Consider the following 8,315-nt stretch of genomic DNA (forward strand, 5'->3'; position numbering starts at 1 on the left):
GGCTGCTGGAGACAAGAGAGGGGCTGGAGGCCTGAATGGCCAACTGTTCTCTGGGGAGGTTTGGCCCCCTTTAAAGATCCTCCTCACCACCTCCACCTCCCTCCCAGGGTGATTATCGCCAAAGAGGCCTTTCCCGGGGGACACAAAGAGACCCTCAACTCCCATCCTCAAGGCAGGATAATGGGCCATTCACACTGAGGGGACCCCAGCCCCACACCTGGCCCTCTCAGGCAGCCCCCGACCGCCTCATTGTCCCAGGCCCGCCCTGCACACGGGTGTCAGTGGCAGAGAAGCCCAAGCCCCCAGCTGGGGCACTCCTGGCCCTTCCCCCACCTCTCCAGCCGCCTGGACTCTGGGCCCGATGTGGGGGAGGTGGGCCTGCCATTCATCCCACACCCGCTCACTTGGAATTTCGCTCTTCTCGAAGGTCCTTACAGAGCGATGGGAAAATCGGAGGGAATAATTAGGAAAATCATTAGCGTCTCAAGGCCCATCTGAGAGGGATTAAGGGATTAAAAGCCTTCCAACCAATCTCTCCTACTTTAAGGTTGTTGTCGGGGTTTTGTTTTCAGGACTTTTTTCTCTTCTTATTCCCTGGGTTGGGAGAGACTAAAGTCTTGGTGGATTCTTCCTTCAAAAACTGTAGGAAAAAGTCAAGACACTGAAGTTGGGGTGGAGAAGAATGGGGGAAGCAGATGTATGGGGGAGGTTCCTTCCCAAGCTCTCCTCAGCTGCCGTGGATCACTTCTTGGGGTGTAAGTGGATGGCAGAAGGGGGTGCAGAGGCCAGGCTGGGCTAGAGGGGAAGCCTGGGCAGCAGACAGCTCCTGGAAAGGCCCCCAGGGCCCACCCTGCCTGGCAGGCCACATCCTGCCTCCTGAGTCCCAGGTGAGAGCAGGCAGGCTCTCCTACCCCGACAGGGTCCAAGTGGGGCAAACTGGACCAGAGGGCTCCTTGCCACCCCTCCTGCTCTGGTAGCCCGAGGCTGGAGGTCAGGCAGGGGACAGCAAAGCAGGGAAGGGAGTGGAAGGAGGGTGGCCCGGAGACAGGGGCAGGAAAGGCTTCATCACCAAAGCCAGAGTGGGCTTCCACTGTCCTCAGGGACACACAGCCGCTGTCCTCCCGCACAGCACAGCCCCATTGGTGTGAACAGTTAAACAGCTCATTACAGGCAGTGTGAGGTGGGACGCCATGTAAAGGGATGAGGGAAGGGGTGAGGGAGACATTCAGGGACAGACCTCATGCAGTCTGAGGTGATGGGGCAGTTCCCAGGAGGAGACTGCCTTTTGTTTATGACAGTACCCTCGGGCCTGGTGCATGGTGGGCGCCCAGTAACCGAGGGGAACATTCTGGTCAGAGGTGTCTTCTACCTTCTCACAGAGAGCGCCTCACTGTCTCGCTGAGATGGCCCCTAACCACGGTGAAAACCCGGCAGGAGGGGCCACACTCCACAGCCTGGTTTGCAGGGCGGCGGGCAAAGGGGGGCTCCAGAGGGCACGTGAGCTGTGGGCTGCCGGAGGGCAGGGCTGCTGGTGCAGGCGCCCACCCACGCTCTCTCCAGAGCCTTCGCACTCACCACCCGGCCCACCCCGCATGCTGGCATCAGGCGGGTTCATAGGCCTTTCACAGGCACACATCCTGGCCTCAGCCTGCCCAGTTTGGGGGCTCCCTGGAGTGCAGGTTGTCCCTCGGTTTCTCTGCAGTTTCTCTGCAAGGCTCAGTGAACCCCCCCTCCGCCCCCCCGTGGTGCCTTTGGCTCCACCCATCCTCCCCTGGCAGGGCCTGAGGTGAGTGGGCCCGGGAAAAGGAGCAGGTCCTTCCCAAGATGGAGCCGGGTGGAAGCCAGTGGCCCAGCGCTTGCCAGCGGTGCAGTGATTAGATGCCTGGGCTGCTGCCTGCTACAGCATTAATAATCACGTTTATTAATGGTCTTAATTAGCAACCGCCAACAAGAAGCCCGGTACTAATTTCACCAATAATCGAGGCTTGTGGGGCGTGGACAGGAAGGGCGGGTGAGGGGATGGATGGCTGCAGCACGGGGGAATAATGCAACCGCTGTGGGCAGTGCCAGAGCTGAGGCCAGCAGGGCCAGGGGCTGGAAAGATGGGGAAGGGGACCCACCCCCCATCCCCCACCCCACATCGCCTCCCACACCATGGTGCCTTGACTCCCCACAGTGCAGCCTCCTCAGATGCTGTTGGGACAAAATGAAGTGTGAGGAATTGCAGGGAGGAGGGGGAAACCTCTGTCTGTGTCTTCAGAGCCAGAACTCAGACAGCAGCCCATGGGATGGAGGTGAATCTATAAAAGCCCGAGTGAAATGAGCTAGAAGGGGATTGGGAACAAGCCCCACAGTGTCCTGGAGCACATTCCTTGCTCTAGAGAGACGGAGATGGATGGTGCTGAGCTGGGAAGGAGGGGATGCTGGTGTGGGGCGGGGGCAACTTCTCCAGCTGAGGGCTCTCCTGCCAAGAAGAGCAGGGTGGGAAAATCCAGACGATGCCCAGGCACAACAAAGCCCACTTCCTCTCTCAGCCTCAGAGCCAAGATGGGCCTGCTTGGTGCTTGCCTGGGGCCCCACAGACCAGCCCAGAGAGCCCTGGAAATCCAGGCAAAAGGGAAAGGGACACTTTGAGGCAGGGAGCTCTGGGGCCTGCCTAAAGCAAGAGTGACCATCTGCTAATGCCTTGGAGAGGGAGGGCAATGGAAGGGATACGTGTGCTCTGGGGCTCGGGTCGGCAGAGGAGAGGGGTGGGGGATGCTGGATCACCTTCTTTCAGAGGTGGCTTTTGAGGGCTCTGGAGGAGTTTCCATGAGGCTGTGCAGCCCCAGGTCAGAATGCTGTGCAGGGATTCCAAGTTGGACCAGCAGTGCCCTGGATAGGAGAGTGGCTGGATGAGGAGTTGCAGGAGGGCCCACTACCCCAAATAGAGGTGAACAGAGCTCTGGCTGCCTCCTCGGCACCATGAAATGCCTCAGCTTCTAGGCCTGGTCCCTGCTCCCAACCTTCCTCTTATCTAATAGTCTTCCAAATACTATTCCAGAAGCCAGGCCCCACTGCCTCACCCCGGAATGGCTGGCATGCATGCTGCACCTGGATCTTTATAGAGGGCAGGGGGACAGAGGGGAAGAGCTGCATCTCAGGTGGAAGGCTGGGCCAGAGCACAAAGGAACAGGCCTCTGAGCCCAGCAGTGGGGCCCTGCTGCTCCTCTGAACTCTGGAGGACCCAGCACACTGAACCCCGTGCAGCCTGGGAAAGGCCTGAGATCCCCCTATTGGGATTCACATCACTGCTTCAAGGGCCCAAGCACCATCTCAAAAACAGCATCTCACTTGAGTGAAAGAAGCCCTTGCTCCTGAGTCTCAGTGTGGGTTTAGAAAAGGTGAACTCAGGTCCTGTGCCTTGCAAAGACTCCAGCCCATTCACTGGAGCTCAGCCTGGAAGCGCTCAAGTCCATAGTGCCAAGTTCCCAGCCGGAACAGGCTTTGCCCTGAGCAGAGAGCTCCCCTGCCCGCTGCCCGGGTATTCTCAAGCGTTTGATTGGTGCCTTCTGTTAGATGGGTACAGTCTCCTGTGCTGGGGTAGAGGGATGCACTTCTTTTGCTTATGGGAGGGACTTTGTGTGACAAGCCCCCACCTCTGCGTCATTGGAGAAGTTATTTTCATCCTGCCATAACTGGCCTTTCTCCCAGTAAAAAGTTGGGGCTCCTTACCTGGTGGTGGATGGCAGAGAAAAGAAAGAAAGAAGGCCTGGACTGGGCCTTGGGGCATCTCTGCCCAGTAATCTCTTTTGCTTTGGGGACACCACAAGTATTTCTCTCAGGGCTCTGGAAAGAATTGGCCTCAGAGACACCTGTCAAAATCTTTTGGGTCAATATGATGCTTATAAATGGATGTAGTTTGCCGGAAGGGGGTTAAGAGGGAGGGAAGGTAAGAGGAGCACCAATGGTGACCAGCTTTAAACCCCAAGAGACTCAGGCTCAGACCTGTGCAGGCCCGCAAGCTAGTGATGGGGCAGCCAAGATGGAGGCCGCCATGGCCAGGTCCCAAAGTCAAGGCTCTTGGGGGAGAGGAGTAGGTATGGGTGGAGGGGACAGATGACCACCTCTCTGCGCCCCAAGGCCTAGTTCCGGTCACCCTCCGCCTTCCTCCCGGGCTGGCTGACTCCACTGGCGATCAGACGACGGCAGCACAGACAATGGCGCTCTGTCCCGGGCGCTCCAGGACAACAGCTCATCCCTATGCAGTGGCCACCTCCCCCCACCCAGGCCCGGCCGCCAGCCCTTTTCAGGCCGTGGAAGCCCAGGCGGCGGCGAAGGGGATTCTCACAGGCCGTTGGGCATTTGCATAGCCGGCTCGCCCGCCCGGAGACATTGGCCCGCATTGTTCCTGGGCGGCGGCGGCGGCGGGCGCACGGGCCGGGGCGCGCGGGGCGGCGCGGCCGACCGGCTGGGAGTGGGCGGGCCAGACAAAGGAGAAGGGGCCGCAGGGCCGGAGGCGGCGGTGGGGGAGATCCCGACGGTCGGAGCGGAATATCGGGGTGAGGTGGGGGAACGCGGCAGCCGCGCTCGTCTGCCCCGGGACGGCCACCGCCCCGCACTTGGGACACCCACGCCGTGTCTAATTCCTCCCCGAGTTGGGGCCGCCGCGTCGTGATGTGAATCCCAATAGGGGGGATCTCAGGCCTTTCCCAGGCTGCGCGGGGTTCGGAGTGCCGGGTCCTCCAGAGGTCAGAGGAGCAGCTTCTATCTCCTGGCCGAGGGGGCTCTGGCCACACAAGGCAGAAGCACCTGGGGGCTCCTGGGGACCTTGAGCCTCCTATCCAGAGGTCCCCGGGCAGGAAATCCTGCTGTCGTCCACACACACTTGCGCCAAGCCAGAACAGCGGCTGCTACCGGAGAACCTTCCCTCAACGCCGCTGGCCCCGGGGGCTTCCACCCTGACCCCAGCGCAGCCTGTCTCCCCGCAACAGTCTTCTCTGGGAGGCAGGCAGGGGCCGTGTCCTCGTCCATCATTGTCCCCAGAGATCAGGCATTGGGGTTGGATAGACAGAGTTCATGAGCGGGCAAGTGTCCGATTGTCCTGCACTGAGAGGAATAATGGTGCTGATCAGAGGGGCTGTCCCTAAGGGGCAGAGGCCTCATTGTCCTGAAGGGGTGAGGAAGGAGCCCCCTTGGCCCCTGTCCCTGCCACCTCCTTGACCTGCTAGTTGTCCCCCTGTTGACCCAGCCTGAATAGATGGGCCACCATGTGGGGGACAATGCTGCTGAGGCAGGGACTCCAGGGGAGGGAAGGGCTTGGTCGCATTTGAGCAGGGGCGCCAAGGGTACCTGTCTTTCCTGCCCTCTGCGCTCCCTGACTGAAATCAGTGGCGGGATAATCACCCACACCCAGACCACAAAGAATGGCTCAGTCCTGTGAAGTGGAACAAGGTCTGGAGGGCCCATGATGAGACGATCCCAGCACTCAAGGTAAAGTAGTGGGAGGGAGAGGAGGAAATAGAGTGAAAAACCAAGGGCCTAGCTTAGGAAAGTTCAGTCCTGGGCAGACAGTCCCCTGAATGAGAATGGCATCAGGGTGCAGGGGCTTGAGGGAGGGATCAGCATCATTGCCTGGGCCATGGGAGGCTTCACGGAGGTGATAGAGCTTGGAACTATCTGTCTACAGGGCACACAGGTCCACCTCTTATGGGTTAGCTCTCTCCCTGCCCCTTTCTCAGGACATCTTGGCAGGCTATGATAAGACCTATACCCTTTTGTCCTGTGGAACCTGGCTGGGCAACCGCCTTCTCCTAAAGAGGGCTCAGTTGTCCCTTCTCCAGGAAGCCTCTCTGGATTGAGATGGGCCGCTCCCCCCAGCAATGACCAGTCTGGGCTAGAGCTGCCCATTTTTCCAGGCCTGGAGAAGATTTGGTTGTAGTCAGGAAGGAATCAACCAGCAGAGGGAAAGGGTCGGTTGTAAAATGTTAGTGCCATGAATTTTTGTTTGTTTTTTGAGCTAGGGTCTCTCTCACCTAGGCTGGAGTACAGTAGAGCGATCATGGCTCACTACAATGAACTGCTGGGCTCAAGCGATCCTTCTGCCTCAGCCTCCTGATTAGTGGGGACTACAGGTGCAGACCACCACACCTGGCTAATTTTTTGTAGAGATGGGGTCCTACTATGTTGCCCACGATGGTCTCAAACTCCTGGGCTCAAGCAATCCTCCTGCCTCAGCCTCTCAAAGTGCTGGAATTATAGGTGTGAGCCACCTCATCCAGCTGGTACCATGAATAAATGAAGATTTGTAGCTTTCCTCACCCAGAATGGGCTGGGGCAGGGAGAGGTCTCACCCTATCCTTGAATCCCCCCTTCCTGAAAGTCTTCTTTCAGATCTCTGAGGACTCTCGGGGAGAACAGGCCAGCTGGCTGTATCTGGGCCCACGCAGAACAGAGCTGGGAACTGAGGCCTCGTAGGTAGAATAGGGGGTGGAGCCTCAGCTCTCCCAAACTTCCTCCCTTCCTCTTACCAAGGGCTGACAGTGACCAGGAACCATTTTGTGATCCCAGCAGTCATCCTTCTGCCTCCACACAAGGGTCTCCTCCCAATACACCTACCACAGCCAACAATGGGCATGGAGGGCTGTGGAGGAAGGAGGGGAACTGAAGAGACAGCGGCACAACTGGGCCACATGAGCTGGGATGGCTCCACGGAAGCCTTGTCCCTCAACCTGCTTCTCCTCACCTCAGTGCTTGGCCTCTCCAACCAGCCCAGCTCAGTCCCTCCAGCTACGGTGAGCGTGGAGCCTGATGGGGTCACCTTTTGTCCTCATTGCAGGGCTAGGTCCCAGGAATCTTTCCACTTCCTCCTTGGGTTCCTAAGTCTGATTGGTCTTGGTTTTAGGGGAGAGATAGCTGTAGTCAGCAGCCTAGGGGAAGGGCAGGAGAAGGCGGAGGGGGTCCCAGTCCTTCAGTGTTGGAAAGGGGGCTCCAGTCTACTTGGAGGGATGGATTTCTGCTGGATGAGAGATCTGAAACCCCTGGCATCCGCCTGACATGTGGTGGTGGATAGGAGCCCAAAACAGGCTTGTGGCATGAATGCATGAGGACCAGAGCTGACGCAGACAGAAAGGGGGTTAGGCTGCAGGAAGGAGTTTCATTCTTCATAGAGGACTAAGGAGGGGCATGAAGGCGGCATCTTCCTCTTCTGGGTTTGGCGCGCCCTCTGGTGGTCAAATGACTTCAGGACAACAGAGGCCCTTGGGTGGGGGTCGCGGCGGGGGGTGGTCTTCAACCTTCTCTGCCACAGGCCTAATCCACACAATGATGCCCTTGCTATTCCCCACTCCTCAGTCTCGGGACAGGGACATAAGTGGCAACTAGGTGCTGGCTGCTTCTAGCTTATTAGGGTTGGTGGCAAACAGCTTATGTCTCCCTTGGGCCCTGTGGGCACCCTCTTCCTTCTCTGCTCAGAGGCTGTCCAAGTTGAAGGTCAGAGTAGCAGCAGTTCTGGAATGGGAAGAACTCTCTCCTGCAGCCCAAGACATCCTGTAACAAAAAGTCCTGTTTCCTGGGAGAGAATGAACTCCCTGTGCCTGGAGGCAGGCAAGCCTAGGCGGGGCGCTGGCAGGACATGGCACTCGAGAGGGACTTCCACAGATCAGGAATCAGGAATTTGTCAGCACTAAAGCCCTTTCCTGCCTCTCCAGGAACCTCCAGGAGGTTCTACCATTGTGAGTTAGAAGGTAAGAGAAACTTCTTATGTTCCCAAGGTACAAAAACAAGGAATCAGAACCTTTAGAGACGGTGGTGTTTATCACCCTCAACCAGGCCTGGCTTGGGCTTCACTGTAACTGTGTGACGTGGGGCCAGTGAATCACTTGGGTGCCTCAATTTGGCCTCTTCTACCCATGTGCAGGCTGGTAGGGCAGTGAGGTCAGGCATCTGGTGAGGTTCCCCCTACCGTACCCAGTTATGGCCCCACTCCCCACCATCTCCCAGCCTCCTGCTGCCCCTCTCCCTGTGGAGACGCTGCCTGTGGAAAGGGGCCTCCTTCTGGCTCATGGCTCCCTTCTTGCAGCTGGAGAAATGGGAGCTCAAAAAGAACTTCCGGCCGGGCGCGGTGGCTCACGCTTGTAATCCCAGCACTTTGGGAGGCCGAGGCAGGCGGATCACGAGGTCAGGAGATCGAGACCACGGTGAAACCCCGTCTCTACTAAAAATACAAAAAAAAATTAGCCGGGCGTGGTGGCGGGCGCCTGTAGTCCCAGCTACTCGGAGAGGCTGAGGCAGGAGAATGGCGTGAACCCGGGAGGCGGAGCTTGCAGTGAGCCGAG

The 8,315-nt window shown here is 58.3% G+C and overlaps 1 long non-coding RNA gene across 1 annotated transcript; it reads right to left on the reverse strand.

The window, feature by feature from the left end:
- Positions 1-2,219: 2,219 nt before the first annotated feature.
- Positions 2,220-4,302, reverse strand: LOC131383513 (uncharacterized). The gene is made up of 3 exons (XR_009213609.1): positions 4,107-4,302; positions 2,770-2,874; positions 2,220-2,464 (listed from the first exon to the last, which is right to left on the reverse strand). It is a non-coding gene; the product is annotated as an uncharacterized LOC131383513 (long non-coding RNA).
- Positions 4,303-8,315: the final 4,013 nt, after the last annotated feature.

The sequence above is a fragment of the Hylobates moloch genome, unplaced genomic scaffold, assembly GCF_009828535.3.
Source record: "Hylobates moloch isolate HMO894 unplaced genomic scaffold, HMol_V3 SCAFFOLD_5, whole genome shotgun sequence".
Classification (NCBI taxonomy): domain Eukaryota; kingdom Metazoa; phylum Chordata; class Mammalia; order Primates; family Hylobatidae; genus Hylobates; species Hylobates moloch.